This window comes from Brassica oleracea, chromosome C1 (assembly GCF_000695525.1).
Source record: "Brassica oleracea var. oleracea cultivar TO1000 chromosome C1, BOL, whole genome shotgun sequence".
NCBI classification, from domain to species: Eukaryota; Viridiplantae; Streptophyta; class Magnoliopsida; order Brassicales; family Brassicaceae; genus Brassica; species Brassica oleracea.
In genome coordinates this window covers 5,041,207-5,052,895 of record NC_027748.1, presented here as the reverse complement: position 1 = coordinate 5,052,895, position 11,689 = coordinate 5,041,207, and the positions used below count along the sequence as shown (strand labels likewise).

General features: G+C 33.4%; 1 protein-coding gene and 1 long non-coding RNA gene across 4 annotated transcripts in view; both read right to left on the bottom strand.

Annotated features, from left to right (window-relative positions):
• Positions 1 to 678, bottom strand: part of LOC106329609 — a 7,430-nt gene extending 6,752 nt beyond the window's left edge. Inside the window, exon 1 of the mRNA XM_013768301.1 lies at positions 604 to 678. The gene's annotated coding sequence lies outside the window, so the exon portion shown is untranslated. The remainder of the gene's footprint in view (positions 1 to 603) is intronic.
• A 2,387-nt stretch (positions 679 to 3,065) lies between these two features.
• On the bottom strand, positions 3,066 to 4,638 carry LOC106294241. Of its 3 annotated transcripts, none has more exons than XR_001260792.1 (3): positions 4,576 to 4,638; positions 4,118 to 4,470; positions 3,066 to 3,903 (listed from the first exon to the last, which is right to left on the bottom strand). It is a non-coding gene; the product is annotated as an uncharacterized LOC106294241 (long non-coding RNA). The 3 variants fall into 3 exon arrangements; XR_001260795.1 differs by having other exon boundaries at positions 4,118 to 4,216; positions 4,281 to 4,599; XR_001260790.1 differs by lacking the exon at positions 4,576 to 4,638 and having other exon boundaries at positions 4,118 to 4,561.
• Between the last annotated feature and the right edge of the window lie 7,051 nt (positions 4,639 to 11,689).

The window sequence follows — 11,689 nt, the reverse complement described above, 5'->3', positions numbered from 1 at the left end:
TAGGGTGTTGAAATATGAGCTAAACATAGATAAGCTATTCTTGATTATTCTTCATCCATACTATTCTTAAGGCTTCCATTAATCTGATCACTTGATGTTAGATCCTAAGTTTATCGCCTAGCTAACCGCTTAGGAGATAGCTTGACATGTATTGAATGAGCTTAGTATCCCTAATCAGCGAAAGTAGATATTAGGGTAGTAAGTGAACTGATCGGGCCTGATCTCTAAGGCTTGCAGTTGTTCTCATCTCAACGATAGTTAGATGATGGGATCGACCAGCAAAGAGATCACCACCACGACAGTGGGGTGTTCCAGCTGAGTGATCCGAGTTCTAGAAAGCACTGCATCGCGCTTGAATAATTGTTTGGCTCTCGCTCAACACCCAATGAAATACCCTAGGCTAGCTTCTTGTTAAATTGAATCAAACTCTAGTTTACTTGTCTTCCGCGTCACCAATTGAATTGTATTATTTTTATTTTCTTCTTAGCTTGATATTGAAATTTATAAGAGTAAAGTGTAGACTGGTCCTCTGGATTGAATCTAAAGTACTATAATCACAACTGTTAACTTGGCAGTAGCAAAGATTCATATTTAGTGTATCACCAACCGCAACCATCACAAAGGTTAACCCATGGCGAAGGATACAAAGAGTATTTGTGAGTTGGTAATTTTATTCTAATCACTGTGGTGAATGATTGTAATAATATCGAGCACGTTGATTAGTGTATATATACAGCAACTTAGCTTATACATTAAATATTCTAATATTATGCAACAAGTAAAAGGTTTTTGATCATAAGCAAATAACAAGAAAAGAACATATCCTAAACGCATGCATAGTTATTTCCTCGAACATAAGCGATCCTTTGCTTTATTGGATAGGAAAACACTTTTTCGATTGGTTTACATATAATTTTATGAAACTATTTTGTGCTGGGATAGACGAAAGAAAATTAAAACGTGATTTTCTGTTACCCTAAACTAAGTCTTTGACAAAAAAAAAACCATTAAAATCATTACGATCCCTTACCTAAGAAAACATAACCTCTTACATTGATGGACTGCATTGATAAATCAAAGAGTGATACCATAATTCAGTAAGAGCTGTGATAACGAATAAACTAGATCAAAGTATAATGTATTAAATTGAGATTAGGAGGGTCTACGGAACTAGTAAGTTCGGGGGATGTGGAGGGGTCCTGGACGAATAACTTGGGAATGAAGCATCGCCACAAGTTAAGGATGATATAAATCATGAGATACTCCAATTTTAGAGCGAGGTGAAACATATATGTTTCCCTTATATCAATCTCCCGAGTTTCTTGGCATAACTAGGGTGTAACCCGCCCTACGAGCGGGCGCGGGAATAAATAAATAATATAAAAATATTTTAAAATGGTAATGAAGTTATTGAAAATATAATTTTATCATCAAAAAAAATAACATTAGATTTAATTATTTATTTTTAATTATTATTAGACAAATATTATCTCATCATTTTTAAAAATTATATGAAAACGCTAATGGCTACATTGACTTTTTATAGTTCATTTCATTATACATAATATTTCATCTATTAAGAGCGATAAATATATTTTTTTTAAATTTAGTTTACCCATATCTAAGATCTTTACATTGAGATACTCTTAGGCGGCTATATAAAGTTTTATGATGGTGCTAATGGTTTTTTACTTCAAGGTTTGGCATATGCTAAATCGACGACTGGAAAACAGTATTTTTTATAATATTTTTCCGCAGCTATCTAAAATCTTAGATTTAGTTCACCTACGATCTTAAATCCTTAAATTGAGATACTTTTGCGCGGATATATGAAGTCCTATAATGGTGCTAATACGACTGTAAAACTTTATTTTGCTTTGAGTGCTTTTCAGATGGTTTGATCAATTTTGAAAATGAATTCAATCAATGTTATGTTTCAGCAGATTTTTGTTTTCAAATATGCTATGATGGAATATAAAATATATCATTCATAATATGAATAAAAAAAATACTGTTATTTTTTTTGTCAATACATTAATGTTAACTAAGCAAATTTGAAAGCAAATGGATCGCTTGGCTCCTCTTTCTCCAGCAGGAGAGCGCTCTTGTATGCTACTAAGGAAACTGATCACTCAAGGAACAATCTATCTTCTCTGGATGGAGAGGAAATAACAGGTTACACTCATGTGTTGCTAAACCTCATGATACTACCTTTGTTCACCCGGAGCATTCTTTTTAATCTAAATTTTCTTTTGATACATATATGCAAAAACAAATAAAACTATAAAAGATATTTATCAAATAAAAATTAATTTGATATTTTTACTTTTTATTTATATTTATAAAATTTATATATAATATATATACTTACTTCACTAATTTATTAATTCGCGAATCATGTACAGCCAGCCAGTTTGATGATTTATTGATATAGCCAGTAGTTAAGTTCATTATTAAGGTATTAATTCTTAATTACTGCCTTAACAAATTTATTCTATGTATTATTACTTTTTCTTCTTTGAATGTTATTACTGGGTAAATCATTTTCATTTGGTAAAGTTGTTAATTATATTTAATCCCTAGTATATGGTCATGTTAAAATCATAAATTGATTTATATACATACTGTTTATATAAATATAAAAAATAATTGTATTATTTATTTTATATTCACAATGTAGTTCATTTCTATTTTTTCTTAATACTTTAATATATTTTGATAATATTTAGTAATTATATCTAAATTTCCTTAAGATTCTATGAAACATATCATATATATAATATATATAATTAAAAAAATTAAATTTGTACAATTTAATTTATGTATCAATTATTTTTTTATTTATAAAATACGCATTGTAAAATAGTACATCTAAATTATTTTAAAAAATTAACAAAATATTATTATTTATAGAGTTTTTAGTGTGAAATAAATATCTTCGTGATTCTGTAACTATTGCAATTTGTCAAATAGATGCTGAAATATTATGGAAATAGAGCGTACAATCATCTGTGAATGAAGAAGTCCACTCATGTAAGTGCTGCTGATGAACAGCATATTAACAGTATTTCAGTTGTATTCATAGAGGTATCTCTTCCAAAGATGAATAGAGATAGTCATCGTAAAAATTAATCCATGTATATAACGAACAATGGGATGCTTTGTTACATGGAGGGTAATGTCGACGCTGAACTGCAGCGAACAGTCGAAAGGGATACAACGGCGGAGGGGAGAGATGGTGTTAGGCTCGGTTCTGATGTATACACGGTGATGCACGGTGGAGAAGTGACTCTTCGTCCGGGAGTAAATTGAACCGGAAGAGAGGAGAGGAGAGGAGAGGCGAAGCAGAGGAGAAGGAGGGAGAGCAGCGAAGGAGATCTGATCAATGTTCTGCACTCGTACACGTACTGAGTAGATCTGGCCAAAAGTCTCACAGCTCCGGTACAATGGCTTGCGGTAAGAGGAGCAGTGGAGCGTAGTTTATAGGGCTCGGTGACTGAAGATGTTGAGGGGCGTGATGGACAGCGGAGCTCCCCAGAAAGTAGAAACCTTTTATCCGAGAGATGCTCAACGGAGGTTGAGCGATGAAGAAAACAATATGGTTTTGGTTAATACGCAGCAGTAATTTCAACTCGTTGCAGACCCAAAACCCACTAAGCCATTAACCAAAATTTGGGAGTTTAAGTACTGGAAATGTGCAAAAGAATACTTACATACTAACTTATGGCACTTTGCGACAGCCTTGGCTGATCTGTTCAAAAGTTTCAGTATGGATTCCGGTCAGGTGACTAAGCTCAGTTTCATTCGAGCTTAAGACGTCGACTGAATCCAATGGCTCATTCGAGATTGGCGTATCCATTCCCCCACGTCAAGGATGACCGGAACAACTACTCTCTTCACAACCTGCAACACATCCACCACCAACCTAAGTTACTTAGAAAATTCTACCCAACATAAAATTCCATTGGCAATCTCATCATGATAATTCAAATAGTATATGATCAATCTACATTCCAGTTCCAAATGCTTCATAGCTTTATCTAAACCTAAAGATGCATCCTTTGAATGGCTTTAAGATTGTAATCGAATAAATTTAAATTTAAAACTTGATACGAACCTTAGCAACTTGAATGTTGATGGAGTCTGGGATTTCTCTTTGAAACAGCACAACACCAGCATTCCGAACCAACCATCTCAAGCTCATCATCGTTCACTTCTAAAGCCACCCTATCATATTAGCCTCATAAGTTTGTTATAATTCCCGAGAAAAGAAATTTAACCTTCGATATCAGCGAGGAAGAAGCCATCAACAAATGAAACTCGTAACGGCTCGGGGGAGAAGAATCGATCGCGAAACGACACAACATGTGATCGATGCATAGATTACTTACGAAGACTCGTCTCCCCTATCGCAACCTCCATTGTTTGTAGACGTAATCAGATTTTGGAGGGGACATGAATCCTAGAAGGCTTCTCATGAAGGAGGTAGGTGCAGGCAAACAACGGACGAAGCTTTAGTTTCTTTCTCAGGCCAAAACCATTTATTCAGAAAAAAAGAACACGCTAACATTTTACCAAAAAAAAGAACACGCTAACCCTAATTGAAAACACGGCGTTGCTCGATGAAGAGAAGACAAAGCCCAACAACACTAAAGCCCAAACGAATCACAAAATAGATTAAGTGAGACGGAGCGTTTTGGAAGAATGACACGTGGCGGCTTCTCCTTAGCCTATTTTCTTATGTGGCAAGAAGAGAGGAGAATAGAGTTCTTCTTTATAGTATAATTAGGGTCGGTCGCGGACTATGATTGTCGTGTGATATATATTGCTATATAATTGTATATTTCATTGTATATATTTCATGTTTGGATTTGCAAGAGGGATGTATAATACATTGATGGTTTTTAAGTTTTTTTGGGTGTAGAGGGTTTATAAATTTTAAGATTTATTATGTTAGATTTTGATGGTTGTGCTTATATTAACATATTGATGCATATACAATACTATATAGTTTTGGTGAGGTAGGACGAAAATTGAAAATGTAAGCTATTTAATACATTTGATATCAGTGGTAAGCGCTATTATTGTTACTTACTAAGTGTGCAATCATCTTCTTTTGACTTCAAACATCTCAAAAACGCCAAACCATATAGTACAAATTCATGGTGTTTACGTAAGATCAAAAACCTGTAAATGTATAACCACCATGAGCTCACAACTAATATACAGTTAACATAAAAGCAAGCAACAACAATATAAGTTATAAAGTTTATGTCTTTTCCTGGTAAAAAAAAGTTGTAGTCTTTTCAAGTACCAAGAAAATTTGACACATGAATCTGAGTTTTTAGAGCCAGAACAATGTTTCCCAAATTCGAACAAATTTGCATGTAACATTTTTTAAAAAAAATGTTAATGTCTGTTTTGTTTGTATATAGCTTTGTAGTTATTAGAATATATTTTTTGTGAAATGTTATATATTACCATGTCTGAATTAATCTATAGAACTGAAATTTTACGTCTCTTGTATCCCTATAAAAGGTTTAGTTATGTTATATATTATTACATAAGGTCATATAAAATGCTAATTTTGTAACTCTAGAAACTCTAACCTAGTGAAGTGATTAAAAACTATAACCCCATAGATATTTCTCTTCTTTTTTCTTCTCCTTCTTAGAGAGACCAAGGATCTAGTTTTCAGATTTATCATTTTGAATTTATTTTGAATATGTATATGATAGTATAGTTTTCAGATATTTAATTTTCTAACACAAAAAATATTGGATGAACAAATAGTAAATAATTTTGAACAATTGATACAAAAATTAAACAGCAGTTATTTGATGATTTAATATTAAAGTTGTTCACTTATTAAAATAATTTATTTTAAAACATAATACATGAGTTAATCAATTTTTAATTGTTCTTTTAGTTACACTGAAGTGATATAATACAACTTATAATTTATTTACGTTTGGGCCTGAGACCACTTTATTTTATGAAATTTCAGTTGTTCAAAAAAAAAATTATCTACTTTACTTATTCCAATAGCTGAGTGTTTTTTATATTTTTACATATATAAAGATCATTTTACTTTAGTTTAAGTTCGCAGGAAAACATAAACTAAAGAGTCATCAACTTCATAGTTGTTTTTTCTCGTTCTATGGACTTTAAAATTTTGGGAGCGTGAGAGTTGAGAAAATGTAATGCATGTTTTTTAGCAAAAAATGTAATGCATGTATGAATTATAATGTTCGCGTACCTGAGTACATATGCATGTATGAATTATAATGTTCGCGTACCTGAGTACATTTGTTCGTGTTTCTTTTGGATAACGAAATAAATACAAAGCAATATAAAATAATATTTTCAACTATTAGAATTTATACGAAGCTTATCCTTTATTCTGTAATTTTAGCAAACTAAGTTTTGGGATTTGATGTTAGAATAAGTGATAGCGTCATTGATATATTTGACAGACCAATTACTCGCATGTACCACCAAATTGAATTTATTTGATATATATAGTATGAAAGTTGTGTGTTACAAAAAAAAATTATGAAACTTGCAGAAAAGGAACTTCAGAACGCAAAAATTGTACTCCAACACTAACTCCTCCTCGTCACATGCCATGTAAGAATATATGTAAAGGTACGGAGACGTGTCCGTATGAAAATCTATTTTATTTGTGAAGTATTTATTAATAAATGTATTGCACAATTTTTAATTATCATCGATAATATTGTGATGAATATTTTGTTTGGTATGTCCAAACGTGTGATACCGAAAAAGATCCTAAAGCTCAAAACCGAACAAATAGCTTAAGTAGCCTAACTCTTTGATTAGCGGGTTTAGAGTATCACTTGAGAGATTAATTTGATGTGAAATTCAGGCTTCTGAAACATTTTCAAATTAAATACAAATATATGTGTTAGAAGAGTTTAGCTGAGAAATCATTTATGTGAATGGCCTTAGCCTCACTGCTTCAGACTTTTCTTACGCTTCATATTAATGCACACTAACCCAAGTATTTTGGTTTTAAAATTAAGGCAGAGAATAGCGCAATTATTATACTCTTAAAAAAAAGGTAATCATCAAGTTCTCATAAGTCATAACCCCTTTCGTAGATTCTCATATAGGCTCTCTGATATCTCATAACCCATTATGATCTAGAATGTAGTATACAGATAGTGGAATTGTGTTTTTCTCACATAGTCCATATACTCACACTTAAAAAGGATAGGTGTTAATTTGTTGACGATTAGTCAACATAGACTGGTCTTTACTCGTTAATCAACCACTCAATATATAGATTAAGAATATGACCGATCCTGACCAAACACACATTGTCTTGTGATATACTGGTTGAATAATGTTTTTCAACAAAGTTGAGTTACTGGATCCGATTCTGATTAGCGAGCATAAAACTTTCTTATCTGCTTTAGTCATAGGTCTTGTATGCATTCTCAGTCATGGACTGCAATTCTTGTTTGTCCTAATAAGAAAAACCGTAGATCGTATAAAATGAATTGTATTCAAATATTACAAAATTTCATTAAGTTACATCTAGTCACCAATTTATATAAAAAACCAGCGGTATTAAAGAATTGTTTTGTTCCTTCTTTTCTTCATCCAACGTGGCTCCAGAACTCTCCCAAGAACGTCTTATCCGCATCAAGACTGGGTAAATACGCCGGCTCCATGAATATCTGCCTCACCGAGTCACACTCCGTGTTCGTCTCCGCGCTCCCCATCACCGCCGCAACCACCTGCTTATACGCGAAGAAGAACCTCTTCGCCACCGCTTCCACACCTTGCATCCCTTGAAGCAAATGAATCTTATCGCACTCCTCTCCCTTTCTCGTGTAAAGCCTCATCGCCGCCTGGGATCGAACTCAATGCCCAGCACAAATGGCACCTTCTCCCTCAAGCCCTTGGACATCTTCGTCGTCTCCACCAAACCTAGAAAAGAAAAAAATCGGGAAGAAACAAAAAGAAACCAAAGTATCTCAACACACACTTCTAAATGGTCAAATTTTATATAATTCCAACACACAACTCTAAATGGTCAGGTTTTATATAATATATGTGCGGTTCAACAAATGAGATGTAATACTTAGTAGGAATTAGAGAGAAGTGCAGTTATTAATACCAATTTCATAATATATTAGATAACAGGAAATTCAGAACCTGAAACATATAACCTTGACAACATTGAGATCGTATAAAATCTGCACATCCGGACAGGTAGAAGTTTACAATAGATTCCAAAGAGCTCATAACCATCACTTCCCTTTGAATTCCTCCTTTGCTGTTAGCCGGTCAGTGACATGAATGAAGCTTAAAAGACTGGTTACACTAAACACTTAATGGCCAGCTACAAAACTCCATAAAGATGCATACTTGGAGGAACAACCTTAGCATCCTGGAGGAGCATATCTAAAACCATGAGTTCGCCACCGTGTTTGATGTTTCTGGCTAACTTCCCGTCTTCAGATCAGCAAGAATGAGTTAGTCATTTTACTAAGAACAAAGTTTGGATTGTAATAGGATTGTTGAGGATGATGTTTATGGGAAGAAGAGAGACCTTTTTATAGGTGAACTTGCACCGCTTTGAAGGGAGATGAGAAGTTTTGAATAGTAATTGTGGATGAAGTGGGTCCAAGGGGTAAAGAAGGCTGTTAATGGTGATGAACCACTTAATCCCGTAACGTATCACAAGCAATGAATCGGAGATGAAACGCCAGGAAGGAGACCGACAAAGAGATCCAACACGAACGTTTGACACGGGCAACCACTTAGAACCACCATTGGAGTTTGACCTAGTCAAGTTCATATAACGACGAACCCTAAAACTCATCGAAGAGGAAGAAGACGAAAGTCTGAAGATGGTAAACTATTAGATTTTGTTTGGTTAGCCCAAAAAATGTGTTTCCTAGCCGACAAAATTATTGAACGTTAAAGCCCACCACTAAATCAATCGTATAGCCCATCTAAAGAGGTCCGTAATGAAAAAAATGAAATTGACGATAGAAGCCCAGCGAAACCCGATTGCGTAGTGATTTAAATGAAGTGGTGCGTTTTGGAAAACTCGGACACGTGTCACGACTAGAAGACTCGACTTTCTGACGTGTCTTCACCTGGAGAGTGCAAACTCTATTTTATATAAATAGATAGATAGATAAGATAAGAGCATAATTATCGGGGGTTCTTAGGGTGGGGTTCTTAGCGAAATATAAGAACTCGTCTCTTAACTTTTAACTAAAAAAAGTTAAGAACCGGTTCTTAAAACTCTTATTTAAGAACCGATTCTTAACTTTTTTAGTTAAAAGTTAAAAGACGGGTTCTTATATTCCGCTAAGAACGCCACCTTAAGAACCTTCCAATAATCATGCTCTTTGATTCTTAAACATTGTCAGCATATCAAATTAATAGGAAAGTTATAGATCCAAACATGTAATTTAGTAGTTTGTTTTAAGAAAATACATTCAAACAACTCAAACCTAAATGAATCTTTTCTTCTTTTATTTTCCGATTTACTTGGCATCAATATTATTTTCGTGAAACAAGAAAGAATGAATTTGCAAATAACTCTCCTTTTTTTCTTTCGTTTTTCCTCGAACTAATAGTTTTTTTTTTGTTGGTATAACGCACCTGAAGAGAGCATGTGTTGGTTTGTGAATCCATCTCTCTCGCAGTGCCCTACCATCGTCATCGCGTTCTAGGTGCTGTTCGTTTGCTCATCCAGGTGATCCATCTGGGTAAAAATGCAAATTGATGTTCGTTTTGTGCATTATAATGCTATATCCAGAGGAATCAACCAGCTGAATTTTTAAAAACTCATCTCAAATTCTCATCCAAATGAAGGTGAGTGTTGATGGTGCATTTGGATGTAGATGCATCTAATTCAGTCCAAAATGATAAATGACAAAAATGACCTTCTAAAGTCAAAATATTATTTTCAAACCGTAAATTCTATTTTTTTGCAAATACATATTTCCGCCATAACCGAAAAATACATTTCCCTGCAATTTTTTTTTAAAAACACACTTTCTCGCCAAAACCGCAAAATGCGTTTTTCCTCAAAAAAACGTAAAATGCATATTTCCATAAAAACACACTTTTCGGTCAAACCAATTAAACCGCATTTTTCGGCCAAAAGCGAAATAATGCATTTTTCCGCCAAAACTCAAAAATTCCCCCCAAACCCCCCCCCCCCCCAAAAAAAGCATTTTCCGGCCAAAATCGCAAAAAGCATTTTCCCGCTGAAATCGGAAAAACGCAATTTTCCCGTGAAAACCGGAAAATATATTTTCTCGCCAAAACCGGAAAACGCAATATTCCCGCCGAAACCGGAAAAACGCATTTTTCGCCTTAAACCGGAAAACGTATTTTTTCGCCGAAACCGAAAAACGCATTTTTCCGCCAAAAAAAAGAAAAAAAAAATTTCTGCCAAAACCAGAAAACGCATTTTTCCGCCAAAACCGGAAAACGCATTTTTCGCCGAAACCGCAAAAAATATTTTCCGTCAAAAACGCGAAAATGAACTTTTCCCGTCAAAAATGCAAAAATGTACATTTCCCGCCAAAACCGCAAAATGCATTTTTCCGCCAAAATCGTGAAAAAAAAATTTCCCGTCAAACCCGCAAAACGCACTTTTTCGTCAAAAACACATTTTCCACCAAAACCGCAAAACGTACTTTTCCCACCAAACCGCAAAAACTTTTTTTCCGCCAAACCCATAAAAACGTATTTTCCACCAAAACCGTAAAAATGCTATTTTTTCCGTCGAAACATAAAAAATATATTTTAGTCATTTATTAACACGTCCACCTGGGTGCAGATGCAAGTTAAAAAAACGAACATAGCTGCATTCAGATGATTTTGGATGCATGGACGAAATGAAAAAACGAACAACACTCAGATGAAACATCTGGATAAAACATCTAGATGGACCATCTGGATGCATCTTTGAGATGTACAAAGGAATAGGGTCCTTAGTTTTACCAATTTGCCACTTCCAAGAAACTTCTTATCCTCTTTTAGAAACGTGTTTTTTTCTCTAAAGCAGTCCAAATCAGTATTAAAAATATGAGTAACTAGATATTAAGAATAATTCCGAAAATGTCAATTAAAGAGTACAAGACACACCAACCATGCTTCCTTACCGCGTAAATCTTTAAATAATGCAAAATAAAGCTTTTATATATCCATCTAATCTTCGACTTGGGCATTAATTTCATATACTCGATTTTCTTGTGTATATGTTTTAAATTTTAAGCTAATACTAGATTTTGACCCGCGCTTTCAAAGCGCGGGTTTATTTTTGTTTTTTTTTTCAATTGACAAATATTTAGTAAATGTCACATTTTCATATATTTGTGTTTTATTTTATAAAAGACTTAAAAATTTTATTTTTATTTATCGTATTTCATTTTAAATGACTATTTATGTTAAAAAAATTAAACTTTATTTTTTTAATGAATTAAGTTGGTATAACTCTGATAAATTAATTTTATTATGGGGTTAATATTTTAATTAAAAAATTATATACTTTTAATAAAGATTTATACTTTTCAATAAAAAAATTCAATTATTTTTATGAATGCTTAAATTATATTAAGAAAAGAAAAAAATAATAATTAAGAATAGTTGAAAAAAAATTATTTGAACTTGGACTCAATGGTCCAAA